At 44.1% G+C, this 16,090-nt stretch overlaps 1 protein-coding gene across 1 annotated transcript in view; it reads left to right on the forward strand.

Moving 5' to 3' along the window:
* Positions 1–16,090, forward strand: part of hs2st1a (heparan sulfate 2-O-sulfotransferase 1a) — a 34,628-nt gene that overhangs the window by 711 nt on the left and 17,827 nt on the right. The gene's annotated exons all lie outside the window — the stretch shown is intronic.

Below are 16,090 nucleotides of genomic sequence, written 5' to 3' on the forward strand. Positions count from 1 at the left end.
TCTTGAATCTGTCCTACTGAACTTTGCATGACTGTGACAGTAAAATCTGGAACTACTCCAAGTAGAAAATTACAGATGGTGCCAACCTGTCATCCTAATCTGTGCAGTGCAGTGTGAGGTTGAGGAGCCACTGCTGTCCTCAGCCTGTTAGTCTGTGACAGACGGTGAATAAGTGAGTGATCATGTCTTTTTTATTTTTTTCAGGATTATTTATTTATTGTTTGGTCTTTGCAATGTCAGAAAGCATTATTGATTCCCCTTCACAGCCCAAGGGGACATCTCTGTCTTTTGTTTTGTACATCCAGCAGTCCAGCAGTCAAAGATAATCAGTTTACAATGATCAAAGACAGCATTTGAGAAGCTGAAACTGCAGAATGTTTGGCATTTCTGCTCGAAAAATAACCTTAGCTGCCAATTTACTTCCTACCATTTGAATTACTGATAAATTCACACTCATGTTTTCACTTCAATACGCTGTTTTGCTCTTGATATGAGAAACCAAATGCTAACCCGATGTGCTTCTGAAGCCTTGTGGTTCTGCAGTGTGACTTAAAGTTGTGGAGGTCAGTCATGAATATAAAGTATGCTCTTAGATTTACCAGGAATCATGTTTTTGCTTCGAGTAATATTTAGTAATACACTGCAGGCTTGGGGACGCTCCCCTGCTGCAAATCCTCTCCTGCCCCTTCACCAAACTCGTCCCTGTGATTGAAATGTGGCCGGCGCTGCGTTTAAATCTCATTTCGGGCTCCCATCAGGGGCTCGGTCCCAGTAAAGATCTGGGACATTGCAGGATTATCTCTCTGGTGCCTCCACTGTTGGGATTTAGTAAAGCAACAGCGGAGCAGTGCGGCCAGCGTACCTCAGGGGTTCAGACAGCGCCTCCTGTATTGTCGTGGCAGACATTTTGACACATTATAGCAGGAAAGAAACAGGTGTAATTGAATAAACAATGGCTGCAGTGAATTCTATTCAGTTGAGGCAATCCCAGTGACCTGTTCCTGTGCATGCTGGCTTATTTAACTGGTTTACTGGGACACTTAATGGAACAGATCCAACATTGATGTTATTAGTAACACCTGAGCCTTCACTGCTATGACGAGTGAAAAAGAATTTTTTTACTATTTAGCTGTTGCACATTTTCACACCAGCACATCCTCAGGGTGGAGTTAGGTTTATCTATGCTGAGAAGTATGTGGTCACCAAAGTCTGTGTACTTATAAGACTGATAAAAGTGCCACCAAACTAACAGGAGAGTCCGGGAGCTGCGAGAAGTGAGAACCATGACTGCTCAGGGCCTGTAAAGGGGGTCAAAGCCTGTTTGATGATTGTGGCTTCTTAAATGAGATAATTGGCTGTGAAATGGACTGTACTTACAGAGCGCTTTTCTATCTTCCAACCACTCCACTGTAGCAGTCAGGGATCGAACCCCCAAGCTTCTGATTGAGAACGACCAACTTTACCACCGCCACCACGCTGTCTTTCCTTGTCTTAAGTAAGCCATTTACTAGCAGACTGTTGTATGACGAAAAACACTGGGGAAATACACTTTTATGTCACGGCGCTTATTCTGCAATTCATGATAATTTCCTGATAATCATCCAGTTAGCTTACAACTCTTAAAGTGGCACTAAAATAAGCTGCAATAAAGTTATAAGCTTGAAGATTTTCATTTAAATAAATGTCTGTTAAGTCTGTATCTATCCCTGAATGAGGTAACACAACGGTGATTGAGCCTGTGGCCCACTGATGAAAGCCTTTGCATTTGCAGTAGTACAGACTGGGTGTCTGTAGCGATATTCGCGGAAAAAATCACAAGCGGCGCCCAGTTAGTGACGCGTTCTCCATCAGCCAGCAGTGGTTGGTCTGCCAGAGAGGGTAGGCGGAGCTAAGCGGCTGCTTTTCCGCTCTCTGCAAGTGTTGCGAGTAAACAGTAATCGACTATGGCTGAACAAACAAAGAAAAGATGGATGACTACAGATACAACTTCAACAATAAGTGAAAATCCAAAGAAAAAGAAACAAATTCGACGCTACGATGAAGCAAACAGTCTAAAAAGGAAAGCGACCGTCAGCCAGGAAAATCAAGAGTTGGAACCGTAAGAAAGGGAGCCGACTGTGGACGTCTGGTTAAACTGGGAAGTGTCCTCCTGCAATTACTGTTTATCACCACAGGTGCCGCCAGAGAGAATGAAACTGAAATCTTCGATATTGAATCTTTAAATTTCCTAAGAAAAGCAATCAAGCAATCTTAAATAAGGACATCATAAATCACAAAGCACCCTGCATAGATTAATAAATAAATGAATTAATAAAGGAGTGTACATTAGTGAACTAGAGCTGTTTGAAGGCTCTCAACTGAAGATATTCACAATTATTCCGAGATTGCACAAGGAGCAATTTATCTTAAGTATATCATCCAAACCCTAATGACATCGACTTAGAAACTGTTGCTTTTCCAATTTTCAGTTGTTTTTCAGATAAAAGGAGAGAACAGAAAATGATCAGGAAGTTAATCTATAATGTAAAATAATCCTTAGTTTCAGCCTTATTGAAATTCACTCTAATTCTGATCTAAAGTAAATTGATGACAATGTTGGTGATAAAAACAGTCACTGATTTATTTGTCTTGCAATTAACTGATCGATGGATCGGCCCCTCTTTTCAGCCCAATACATTTTTGATTGATAAAGTAATAACTTTATTTATAAAGCACCTTTCAAAACCAAAGTTACAGGGTGCCTCACTGGCGGACATTAAAATACCAGGAGTAAAAACAGGAAGACAAAAGAAGGTTATGTTAGGATGTGAAAAAAGAATGCCATAATAAAAAATAAATAAATAAAAACAGCACACCAGTTAAGAGAAAACCAGTAGATAAAAGAGTCTTAAATGGATAATTGACGAGTAGGAATCGACAACTGATTTATTGACCAATTGGGCCCTTAGATAGCTGATGTCATACCACTTCTTGTGGTACTACAGCTGAAAGATTATCTACGATCTCATTGCAGAATATGACTCAATAACACAATAAGATAATGGAGTCATTGTTTTAGTCTCTGTTCAAATAAAAATGACAACAATCACTTCAGCTTCAAACAAATGAATATTTGCTGCTTGTGTCTGTTTTTTCTGTAAGTTAATGAACATCTTTTGGTGTTGGACTGTCTGTTTGACCAAACAAGGGTTTAACATGTCAGCGCTGATTTATTAACAATAAATTAATTTGCTATGAATGTCATTGCTGAGTTTAAAAAAAAAGTTTTCAGGCCAGATTATGAATAAGAAAGTTACATTTTAATTTACTTAAGTGTCCCAGCGAGATCTCGCGTGTTGGAACAATCAGGAGGTATAGATGGCTATATTGGCCTGAGACATGGTTTACTGCTGCCGTAAAGGGCTATTCTTTACACCCTGTGAGACACACAGATATATACCCCCTTCTCCCGATGCTGAAACAGAACCTGAGAGGCCGTTCCCCCGACTGCCCACCGCCACGAGAATCTGTTGACTTGGCACAAAGCGCTCTGATGGATGACTGGGCCGAGCAGACGTCTGTATACTGGAGCTCTGAATTATGTGCTGCATAGCCAAATAGTTGTGTGTGAGGCTTTCACAGGCACGGTGCTGACAGACCGCCTCGGGGCCGGTCACATTACCAGGTACGCCTGCTGCAGGTCCATCTGTGCTACAATACAAACCAGCGTCACAGCCACAACAAAGACAGGTGGTGTCCGAACTCAAATCACATCTCACACGAATGAGTTTTTCTTTATTAAAGAAAAGCTCAGCGTCTCACCTTCCTGTTTCGTGTGCTCACAGTTCACTTCATGCGGGTTTCAATGACCGGCGTCCTCTCCTCGCAGCGAGGGATCCTGTCGCCTGACACACGTTTGAGTCATCTCCCCTGTTAGACGCCTCCCGCAGGGCAGGCAAGCTGTGATTTGCTTCCCAGCTAATCGTCGTCCCCAGGTTTCACCGAGGAAGTCTCCTGCATTACAATCATGCCACCGTGCAGCTGTGTGTCCTGCTGTGGGCCTAATCCATTATTCTGACAGGATTTCTCTCCGGCTGCTCACCGCCGCTGGTGCCGGCTGGGTCAACGGTAACGCAGGCTGAGTGCGCGGAGATGGATGGAGGGAGGAATGGAAATAAAGTTTCTTTAATAAGGAGCTGCAGACGGGGATTTAAGGCCACTGGCCATTAACTTCCTCTCAGCTCAGGGTATCTCAGACAGTCACCTTGAAGAATCTCACTTTATTGGAAAGTTTGTGACGTTTTTTTGACGTCAGCCAGGAAACAAATGCCTCAATTAGATTCAGATGTCATTAGATCTTCCTGAGCAGCTGAGAAAATCTGATCAGTTGGTTAAAAGTGAAACCACACCCCGGGGAATTTCCCAAGACTTCACCTAAACAGGTCTGAACGAGGCCACAGGCAGAGGGACTCTCTGGGTTGAAAAGCAAAGTAGGATGATTGTCTGGTTGTACAATTTGTACTTCGTAGATCTTCGTAAGGCATCTGCAGGACTTTTATTGTGAAATTGATTCAAAAAATGAAATCCTGCAAGATTAGACATCTGATCCCTCCACAATAAACTCACTAAAGAGGATATTGCAAAACAGCAGTTGGGTGTTTTGTGGGAATTATGTTGGATAAATTGATACCAGTCCAATAGCAACATTTTTTTGCCTTGTCTTTTCTGCCTGAAAGCATGTTCATTACACAGCTGAGTGCATCATTATTTGTAACATCTGTCCTTGCTGTCTGCTTTTACACATTCAAACCCTGCCGATCTTATTTCCTCGGGGAGAATTTTCATGAACACGAAGAACAGCTCAGTTTTCTTTCTTGGAATTGCAGCTTTTGAGCCCCTTTTTTTTTAATGCTTTAAAATTCAGTCAGTTACACAAGTTGTAGTCCGAGGTTGGAGGTTAATTCAAAAGGGCATCTTCGGTGAATTGAGAGCTGCGTAAATAGACACATTGCTTATAAAACTGTCACCCTGTGGCCCTTGTAACAGGACCAAACGACCTCCTCACCTCGGTGCCCTGCAGGCCATGTGAGGGCCGTGTGTCACCAAGCGGGACTGATATCCAGACACTCGCCCCCTCCCTCTCTGCTTCATCGCCTTTTTATCTCGCTGGCCGTTACTCAGCCTGATTAAAGGAATTCAATTTCCATCTGTTGCTGGGTGATATTTAACTCCAGACACAAGCGGCTCTGTGATGAGCTCTGAGGGAGACGATGCTGAATGCATTCAAAAGATGGCGATGCATGCACTCATTGTCAAAGTGTTTGCTGAGCTGACGTAAGACTTTTAGGCACTCATTTGTCGCCGCCGGGCTGGGGTTTGAATTTGACTTTGATTGTCATGCCAAGCACTCATCGCCTCGAGCCCACCCTCGCGCTCTGCCGCAGAGGGAGCTGGGGATCTGGTCGGGAATTTGCTCTTGAAAGGACATCGGTCAGGAATCGCGCGTCGACTTTGATTGGACAGTATACACCCTGCTGCTCCTCAGACTCCCTCTGTCACCCCGTCGCTGATAAGACCTTGAGCTGCAGTTGTCTTTGAAATTTTCCTTTATTGATGATCCAAGCAGCTACCTGGCTCCTTCTACTCCCACACATTTGTCAACCGTGTGTCAGCTGGTTTCTGTGACTCACTGAGATGGCTGCAACTCCAAACATTGGCTTCCTTTTGAAGCTAATTGGTGACACTTTGGGAGCACTCAGCAAGACTCACTCCTGTGCCTTTACTCAAGTGCAAACATCAACTCCCCAAACGTGTAACCAGGATTTCTTCCACTCCTTGTTCCCTTTTCTTTTCCAAAGACACACTCAGATTCCCTTTGAACTCTCCCTGACACCCCTCATCTCTGTTTTTAGCTTCTCCGAGGGGTATAAACGGTGCATGAGTCATTTGCTTCACTGCACGTTGGCATCTGCTACCGTAAGCAGCCGGTAGCGTCTAACGCCTGGACCTGGCTGCTCAGTCACCCTCTGAAACACGCCATGTGAGCGGCTAATGGACGAGAGCCCACAGCTGAGATGGGCGTAGGTGTCGGGGATGGATTTGTTTTTGGAGCAGGGGGAGGAAGAGCGCTAATGGTCATACTGGGTTTGGCTGTATTGTTAGAAGCAGCTTTGATTAGAGCAGAGGATTTATGGCTCCTGGCTGACAGGGAATGTGTTCCTGCAAAGTGGCGCACGCGGCAGCAACCGGAGCCGGCTGCTGTGTTTGCTGCTGTAGCAGGATGACAGACAGGCTAATCGGGGTGTTATGGACGGTTTCACACCCGGGATGTAATTGGAGGCCGTTCTAGAAGAACACCTCGCTCCAAACCCACCCATCACTCCCCTCAGCTGGCCCCTGCCCAATATTCCCTCCCCATCTCTCCACGCAGACATACTTTCTCCTCCTCGCTGACTCCCTCCCCGTCTTCATTTCTTCCTGTGTCACTGTCTCACTGAACTGGCTTCAAATATCATGTGGCACCAAAGCCCTGCAGGCCAGATCCTGCTGAGTGAACTCGCAGGGACAAGTGGAGCTCTGACTGATGGCTGAGCAGATAACATTTAGTTGAAGTGATAAATCAGATGCGGGTCAGCGGACCGTCCTGCAGAGACGCTCAGAGCGAACATTGATCCCGAGAGCTGTGCTGATGTGACGTTTCCTTATTTGTTGTGTTAGTAATAATCAGATTTTCAACCTCCGCTCTGTTTTAAAGAGGATAATAAACGGTGCTAACCCCAGGAAAAGTGCACGTTCAAATGTAGCTTCTCTTGGGCTCACACCTTGCTATGCCTGGTTGAAGTCTGTGTTGTTTTGACAGATGATTTTTTCCTTCTCAATACCGATTCTGATATGTAGTCGTGATTATACCGATACTAGGGATGGGTATCGTTAGGATTTTCTCGATACCGGTATTGATACCGATACTGCTTATCGATACTCTTAGTGATACTACTCTCCATTATTGGGGGAAAAAATAAAGACATGTCTGATAATGTGCCTCTGAAAGGGGGGTTGTAACTGGGGTCAAGGGCTGTGGTCATCTTCCGACAGTAACATCAGTTAACATAAAGAGTTAATGTAGTAACAGTAACAATCATACACAATACAAAAATAGTTTTCTGGCTGTCATGGCAACCCAAAATTCACACTTAGGCAAGCTATCAGTTACTAGCTTACTAAACAGACTGGACCCCACTGTAGTGAAGTAAATCTTTTACAGTAAACTTGTTTGTTCCCATTTCATGTTCCCTTGCTTAGCGATGGAGAATGGATTGAACTTGGGCGTCTGACTTCGGCTAACGTTACCCACCACAGATGAAGCTGGGGCTGCTGCTTGACTGTTGGAACATAACTTAGAAGCTCTAATAACCGAAGCTAGCTAACAACAGTGACTGAATGACTACAGGATTATTTATAAGAATTATGTGTCTTAACTGCATTTTTAGTTTGGCTAATCACGTCTGCAACATTGCTTTCAGAGCCTGCACTGTGGACGTACTAGCTAGCAAAGGTGTTCGCATTAGCTGCTTTACTAAAGCAGTTAAACACGCTGCTCTGCTTCACATTCATAGACTGTTGAACTTGTATCATGAGGTTGCTGGTGTTTCCTACTGAAGAAGCAAATACATTTTAGAGTTAAATTTGGTAAAGTGAGCTCAAACGTTCAAACGCTCTGCTCTGTCCGCCATACAGACCTACTAGAGTTTGTCCAGCATGAGAGCGCCATTGCCTGCCGCCTGTGGCTTCATCATCACTGAGGGACGGATGCCAGCTTGAATGTTAGAAGTAAACGATTGAATGAAAACGACATTAAATAAGACAGAATGTTAACATGAAATACCGATAGGAGCACCGTTTGTCCATGAGCTTATCGGTACTTTTGGTACTGACCAATCACATACCGGTACCGAAAAATACTGGTTCTTGTTACCCATCCCTAACCAATATATTCCATCGTTAACTGTGGATTTAAAAAATACATTTAATTGTTATCGTCACATGGTAATTTACCTAATCAATTATGGCATAGGATCATTGATTGACTGGCGTACAAGCCAATACCCAAATGTCAGCAGTATGGGCGGTTGATATGGTTACTGGTACGGGTACTAGAACAACTTGCTTGTAAACACTTGAAGGCCGGTGTAAGCTTTCTCTCCTGTTTTCAGTGTGCTGGGTTTCTTTCTCCCTCCCACACCTCTCAGTTCCTTCTCTAACAGAAGAAACACATGGAGCAGCTCACCAACATCAGTCGTGAATATAACTTATAAAGACAGTACTCTCGTCCAGCTCCTTCTCGATCAATACATGCACGCAACTCCTTTATTCGCGTGCCGAGCCTTCTCTGTGATATTCAGATCCCTCCTGTGTTTTCCTAACCCCATTGGATGAGCGCCTGAAAGAAGAATATCTGCTTCTGGCTTCGGAAACAAGGTGCTATCAAAGGAGGAGGAGGACGTGTGGAGGGAGGAGGATCGTGGGGGGATTGAAATGAAAAAGATGATTTAATTTTCATTGCGAAACAGAAATATTTAAAGCCCCGGCTTGTGAAAATCATAAGCCTGTGTGAAAAAAAGGGAACGGAGAAAGCGCGCCTGCAGCAGTTTTACAACCAATTTCATCAGAGCACGGAGGGATAATTGAGGAAGGAAGGTGTTTGAGCAGCGTTGTCCTTCTTCTTCCTCATCCCCTGATTCAACTTTGCTCCTGTTAGCTGTACGGTTAGCTTAAAGCTGCTGATTTATATCTAACACCAGCTGCCCTCTGAGCTGGACTACATGGTTTCCTTCTACTTCTCTTAGCATGTGTCTCGTTCCCTCCTCTAAGTGTGCCGAATGTTCTGAGCAGCAATCCCATACTGTCTGAAATCCAACTTAAAGTCTGTTGGACAGCACCAAAATAAATGCATAGTAAACAGCTGTGATGTGTGTGTCACACCTTCTTATTGAAAGATCTGGGTTACTGAATATTCAGCTCGCACATTCAAACTGCCTCCTGCTGAGAGAGGATCAGAAGATTCATGCGTCTGCATCTCTTTATGCCTCTCTGTGGCGTTCATGTTCTCAGACATCCGTAATGCTACACACCAGGTTTATTGACTGAGCTTTATTTTATTAGACTCGTGTCTGTATCGGTCCTGTCTGAATAATATAAACGACACACCACTCCAATACACCGGATTAGTATTGCTGCTCGTTGTGCTTTATTAAACAGATTGGGTATCAGCCAGACGTGATTGAATAACAATAAAACCTGTCTCTTTGTGGCTGTGATTTTAAATGAGTTTATATTTTAAGGCTTTTAGAAGCACATAATTAAAGCTTGCTCATGCATTACGAATCTTGCTACAATAGTTTCTTAAACAATTATTCAACTAACAATTACTTCAATCATTGATTAGACTTCAACCTTGTTTCAAAATAATCCATCAATTCTTTAGCCAATTAAATGTCAGAAAATAGTAAAAATAGATGATTTCCAAACTTAATGTTTTCTCATTACTGTGAATTCATGAATATAAGCCTTGCAAATAACATGCTGGATGTAATCCAGGGATGTGGCCTGAATGTATAAATATATAATATGGAAACCAAAAACTATGCAACCAGTAATATAGTTATATAGAATGATGATATATCAATGTTTGCCAGGGACACTTGACTTTTTGGCTTTTGCTTTGGTTGATGTTGGAGCATTGTTTTAGCATTATTAGTGTAATAAGCAAACAGACAATGTTTCAAAAAAGCTCCACAAATCACAAGTAGGGCTGCCTCCAAGCAGCCTCATTAACCCGTTTTACACTGCTAGTATAAGGCCGCCTCTGTTATGTTTCGTCTTCTATGTAAAACGCACGGAGGTGGAAGGGTGGGGCGAAATCGTTCCGCCTCTGAGCCGGCATAGGAGGCAGTAACACGGGCGAAACAGAGGCGAAGCGACGTCTGTGTAAACGTCAGAGCCAGCATGGTGGAACAGCAGCGTGTGTATTTGAAGCATGCGCTGTTTGTTTACACCTCAAGCACGTTTTGCTTCCGCAACGCCAGAACGCTGTGTAAAAACACACACTGGGTTGTAAAATGGCAAAGAGCAGAGAATTTTAATGTAAAAGGGGCTATTGTCAAAACCTGGTATCTATATTACCCACAAGGCAACAGGACCAGCAACAGTTTAGATGGATATTCGATTGCTCGATGCTAGTAGCAGCTAAGTAGCTCCTAGCTGCTCGTCTCAATCAGTGGTCGAGTAAACTCACTTCTTTCTAACTGCTGACTCAAGTGAGATTCCTGTGGAGCCACAGAAGGCTTTCTACTTTATACAACTTCTCGAACATACAGTTGTACTCACTAAGAGAGCTTCACTGTTCCAGATTATAACAGGACAGTGAAGATGTTTTGTTGAGGAACTTGAGCACCAACGAAAACCATTTGCCTTAGGGGCTAATGAAGGGACTTTTTCAACCAGTAAGAGTGCTTTCACACCTAACGTCCGTTTGTCTGATCTGAATCAAAGACCAGTTGGGGAAAACGGAGAAACTGCTTTCTGATTGGTCAGAATTTCCTTATGGGAAAAATCCCTGAAGTAAACAAAGAGGGAGCGCAAGACAGGAGGTATCGCAGAATTTAAGGTGTTGTTGACAGAGTTTTTTATTTGTACCGACACTGTTCCACCGATAGATTAATTCCATTCCTCTTTAGTTCTTCACTGAACAGTTTGAACACCTCTGTGTTCTTGTGCGTTTCCACAAGCATCAGTCAAACTGTTTTGTCAGCCCATATTTCCATTTCCTCGTCGCTCCCCCACATCTGTCCTCTACCGATCTTGCTGCCTGGCTGCGGGGCTGTCTCTGCAGGTGTCGGCACCTGTTCACAACCCAGAATGCACAGTGTTTTGGTTTGCTTCCAGTATTAGGTCCTACTATAAGGTTCATTTAGAAACAAACCGAGTCCCGTCTTTTCTGGCATTCTGTACCAGAGTTCAAATGTGTGTTCTCACCTGTCCAAACAAACCGAATTTTCAGGGTAACATCCGAAAGTCTGCACCAAGAGGTCAGGTGTGGATGCACCCTGAGTCAAACCAAAACTTTTTGAGCATTTTTTTTTAAAAAGGTTATTGGGATGGATGTTAAATGGCAAATCAGGAGCAACACTTGTGAATTGAAAAAGTATATTCCGTCTTCATCGTCGTGCAAGTTGCCACTAGCATTGCAGGAAAAGTAATGTTTACTGATGTCATGATTTGGATGTCTAGCCCGTGGTAAAGAAAACTTTCAAAGAAGTTTAGCAAGTTAAACCGCCTTTACCGACACAGGCACGAGCCCAGAACCAGGACTATATAGGTTGAAAAGGGTCGATGTGATCCTCTGGTGTTGAATACGGTACAACATCCTCATGAATAGACGGCCTGCAGATGCTAAAGATGAGATGAAAGAAGAACAGCAGAGAAAGATGAAAGACGCAGAGATAAGCCTGCAGAGATGACGTGATAACAAGCTGAAGTGGTGTCGGTCGTTGCAGATATCTTCTGTTTCTCACTGTATAGCACTCTTCATTGTGGGAGCGAGTCTCTGCGGTGTTCACCTGGTCCTCCCACTCATCATTAAACCTATGAATAGCTGTCGTCTGCTCTGGCTAATAGAGTGTGGAGTTTTCCCTGGACTCCTATATATGCATTATTAATTATCTGCTACGGGGCCGAGAGACGGGGAGGGACGGGGAACATCGGATATCTGGGTTGTTCTTGCAACTGGATCTGCGTTGTTGTGCAAACATTGTTTGTTGTTATATTAGGAGATGAGGACTCAGCAATCTAAACCAACTCTGAATCTTCTGTGTTGCAACTTCCTCGATTTATGTCTCATGGATTTGGCTGCAGTGTTTGTGAGACTGAAACATTTAGCAGCGACAGACACATTCCTGCTGTGGTTTCTTCTCCTCCAACAAACACATTTAGTCGCTCCTCTCTTTATCAGATATTTTCTCCTCCTTTGAAACTCAAATGCCTCTGAAAATGCTGGCTAATTCCCCGTGCTTAGTCATAGACAATCTGTGCCAAGATGAGATCTGTTCCAATCAATTGCCCCCCCCTCCTTCTTCCACAACCTGTCAGACCCGCCTTTACTTAACAAGACGGGAATGATGGGATCTGCCATCTGTGTAAATTGCTCCATAATCTCATCTGACTGTGTGTTTCTGATGAGGCCGTCAGCTCGTGGCCCCGCTTTACTCGTTCTGTTTTCCCAGACATTATCGGCTCACCTGTCAGACGGCACTCTGGGCTTCGATCGCACGTAAGACACATTAGGTTTGAAAGTGGCAGGTTGAACCATGATTATAATCATCTCCATCTATCCTGGATTGTTATCATTAGTGAAGGGGCGACGCATGCATTCAGAAAAGGGATTATACATGGACCACATGTGGCTGCAGCGTTCAGCGTCCCCTCGGGTTCAGCACAACAGATTTTAGTCTATGAACTTCACAGAGCCAAAAAAAAGCTGAAGCCTGCACTTTATAAGTCTGTTCTCCTTCTAGTGTTAACATCTTCCTCCTCAATGGAGTAATTGTGGTCTCAAGACCCATGCACCCAACCACTTACCCACTTTAAACTGGCGGCACAGTGTTGTCTGGCAGCGCTCACAAGGGCAAGTTTTGTCTCCGCCGCATGTCTGAGGAATGCTTTGTCGGCATTCTCTGACAGAAACACGCTTGTTTTCAACACGCTGATTCATTTGAGGACGGAAAAAAAGTCATTTTCTCTATCGCCGTGACCTTTACGTGGATTGTTTGTGCTGAATTTAAACTCCAGAAGCAGCAGAATCCCCGCGCCTCGCTCACGCACCTGGCATTGTTAGTGGAAATCCAGCTTTTGACCTTAGCACTCCCCATCGTCTTCGTCTCTATTTGCCTCACCTCTCTGTCCTCCTCCCCCTGCGCCTTCTAGTAAAAGCAGAACTAGCGTGAAAGTCATGACAATGAGGAGCTCTTCAGCCTGTATTTACGGGTCTCACAAAGCAGCAGTGCCAAGTTCAGGACAGGAAACGTCACGTCACTGTGAAACTTCTTATTTACGAGAATCTGCGATGTAGCCAGACATTTTATTTCCCCCACGTGGCCTCGCTGAGTGCATCTGTTGATTTGAATTTTAATAAGAGGCCTTTCTGTTGCTGATTCACTTTGATACATTGTTCAGCAACGTTTCCAGCATTTCAAACTTTCCTCCTTTTATGATAAAATCTGAAGGACGAATACAAATTCCTCATATCTTCTTCCTCCAGATGAGACTTTTTTATGTGTGTGCAGTGCTGCCTGTCACTCAATGTCATCTATGTTTTAACTCTCAAGGTGGTATGACCAAAGTGTCCCAGTGCCTCAGACCCACTGGGACCCCAAGTAGCCCAATTATTCAGGTTCACTGCATCCAAACGTATTCAGCATGTCGAGTTTTTATCCCTAAAGTACAATAACAGTAACACAGGTTTTGCTAAAAAAGCTCTCATGTTAAAGGTCCCTTCGTGAAGCAGTTTTATGTGCTGTTTCATTTTGGTTACAAATTGTGAGAACGATATCCTGGAAGAAATGTTGTTTAAAGTATCAGAAGAAGGAGAAGAAGACTATTAATCCCAGAGGGCAAATACAATTGTTTCACTCTGTTTTTACAAACATGCTACACACACACAAGTCCGAAATACACACGTAAACAAACAGGACCCTATGGACATGCATTAATGGAGAGATGTCAGAGTGAGGGGGCCGCACATGGGCATGTGCGCCGAGCAGTCGGGCTTATTCAGTGCCTTGCTCAAGGACACCTTGATAGTGGCCAGGAAAGGAAATGGCACCTCTCCAGCTACCAGTTCCACACTTAGTCCGGGTCCAAGTCCGGTTCGACCACCCTCCGGTTCCCAAGCCAAGTCACTACACACTAAGCCGTCTTCCCCCTATTAACTGATTTATGAAACGCCTGGGGCTAGGGATGGGTATCATCAGGATTGTATTGATACTGATGCTTCTCAATACTCTTACTGATACGACTCTACATTATTTGGTGCACAAAATAAAGACATGACATGAAAAAATGTTAAAAGATTTTTCCATTGTTAAATTGGAAGATAACTTAGAAGTGCTTTTAACCGAAGCTCGCTAACAACAGTGACTGAATAACCACAGGCTTCTTTATAAGAGCCATGTGTTTTACCTGCACTGTTAGTTTGGCTAATCTCATCTGCAGGATTGCTATCAGAGCCACTCGGAGGCTGCACTGTGGAGGTACTAGCAGTAACGCTAGCAATGGCGTTAGCGTTAGCCGCTTTGCTAAAGCACTCAAACATGTTGCACTGTTGGGTTAAGCGATCCGTTTGATGTGTCTGTCTGTCTTTTAGTGCTGGGCAGGTCGTGTACAATGAGTTTATTAGGTGATATGAACATTGGGACTAAATCAAAATAGTAAACTTGCACAATAAATCCAAGAAAATTAGCTAAAAGATACTAAAACGCTCTGTACGGTCAAGGGGATCTACTGAGTTTTCATCATTTTCTGGGTTTCTTACAATGAACGAACACGTCCTAACACACGTCATTTGTCACATGGGTGATTATAGAAAGTGTCGATTAGTTACGCTTTAATCAAATCAGTACAGAGTAACTGGAATAAGGTGTTCCTGTTGTAAATGTAAGGACATGGGACATGTAATGAAGCTGCCACGTATGGAGGGCTGTGTGCACTGTACCTAATTGAAAGTTAAAGGTGACAGGAAACACAGACAATGCACTAAGGATGAGAGGTCAGAGGTCAAAAGGAGCCCAACAGCTTACTTGTACCCCAGGCTCCCTAACAGTTTAATCCGGCTCTGACCTAAACCATGATCCGATTGTTTGACCACCTTTTGGTCTAAGTCTATCTAACCCGATCCCTGTACTCGTCTCCTTGGACCTCCCACCTCTCCTCTCTCCCTCTGCTGTGCTGTGGAGAACAGACCACTGAACGAGACGTAAATGTCGCACTTGTGTGTCAAAGCCAGAAGGGGAAAATCTCAGCTGCAGCAGAAAGTCCACCTCAACACTTGCACTTTAACGTGCATATGTTTCAGTCTTACCTTTCTCTAAACAAGAGGTAATTTGAGAGCTTGTCAAATTCTGTGTGTAAGAAAAGTATTGATGTCTAGTTTAAAGTCTAACGGATGCTTCTGTGTGAGCGTGTGCTCGTGTATCTCTCTGTTCCTGCTGTCATACTGAGCCGGTTTGAAAGCTCAGAAGGCGTTCTGAATGTACCAAACACCTTCACAATCGCTTAATGAAAGCGCTCCCGTTTATCCCTTTTCTTTTCAGTCCTCTGCAGCTGCCAGCAGAGTTTAAAAAGCTGCACAACAGCTTCCTCCCTCTCTCCGTGTTTCATATTCCTGACTTAAATAACAAAGCTAGTGCAGGCTCTGTTGTGTTAAGTCGGGCCTGAATCTCCCCGTCAGCCTGACTTTATTCCTGTTCTACTCTCTCCTAAAAGGATCTGAAGCCTAGGAATTAGGATAATTAGAAACTCAGAAGTGTACAATTTATTCAAATGATCCTGAGTGCTGCAGTGGTGACATAACGGCCCCCCCACTCCACCCAAACCTGGCACTGCAAAACAGCAGCGTGCATCCGAGTCTGCACAGAGAGCAGAGGGAGAAACATCAGCACCGGCAGCAGCAGACTAACTCGATTTTTATACAGCAGCAACCTAGATCTCCTCCCTGTCATCCTTCATTGATTTTGCAATCCAGCGGCATCCAAGCAGAACCATACAAGCCGTACACCTCAGTCTGCCGCTGATAGCCAATCTCTATTACCCACCTAGCCCAAGGCTTCGGTTCGAGGGGCAAAACCCTCTCAGGGGAAGCCGTCGGAGGGAGAGAGCTCCGACTGGCGGATCGGAGCGATGATGGATTTATGAGCTGCTTGGAGAAAAAGGATCATCTTCTCTCCCCCACTTTTATTATCCCATCAGATCTGACGCGGTGGCAATAATACATGACGGCCTGTCACATTTCGCAGATCTGGCGGCGAATATGAATGATGATTTCAAATGCTTGCGTCTAATC

The sequence above is a fragment of the Semicossyphus pulcher genome, unplaced genomic scaffold, assembly GCF_022749685.1.
Source record: "Semicossyphus pulcher isolate SPU_LCO1_2020_fin unplaced genomic scaffold, fSemPul1.0.p SCAF_7, whole genome shotgun sequence".
Lineage (NCBI taxonomy): Eukaryota > Metazoa > Chordata > Actinopteri > Labriformes > Labridae > Semicossyphus > Semicossyphus pulcher.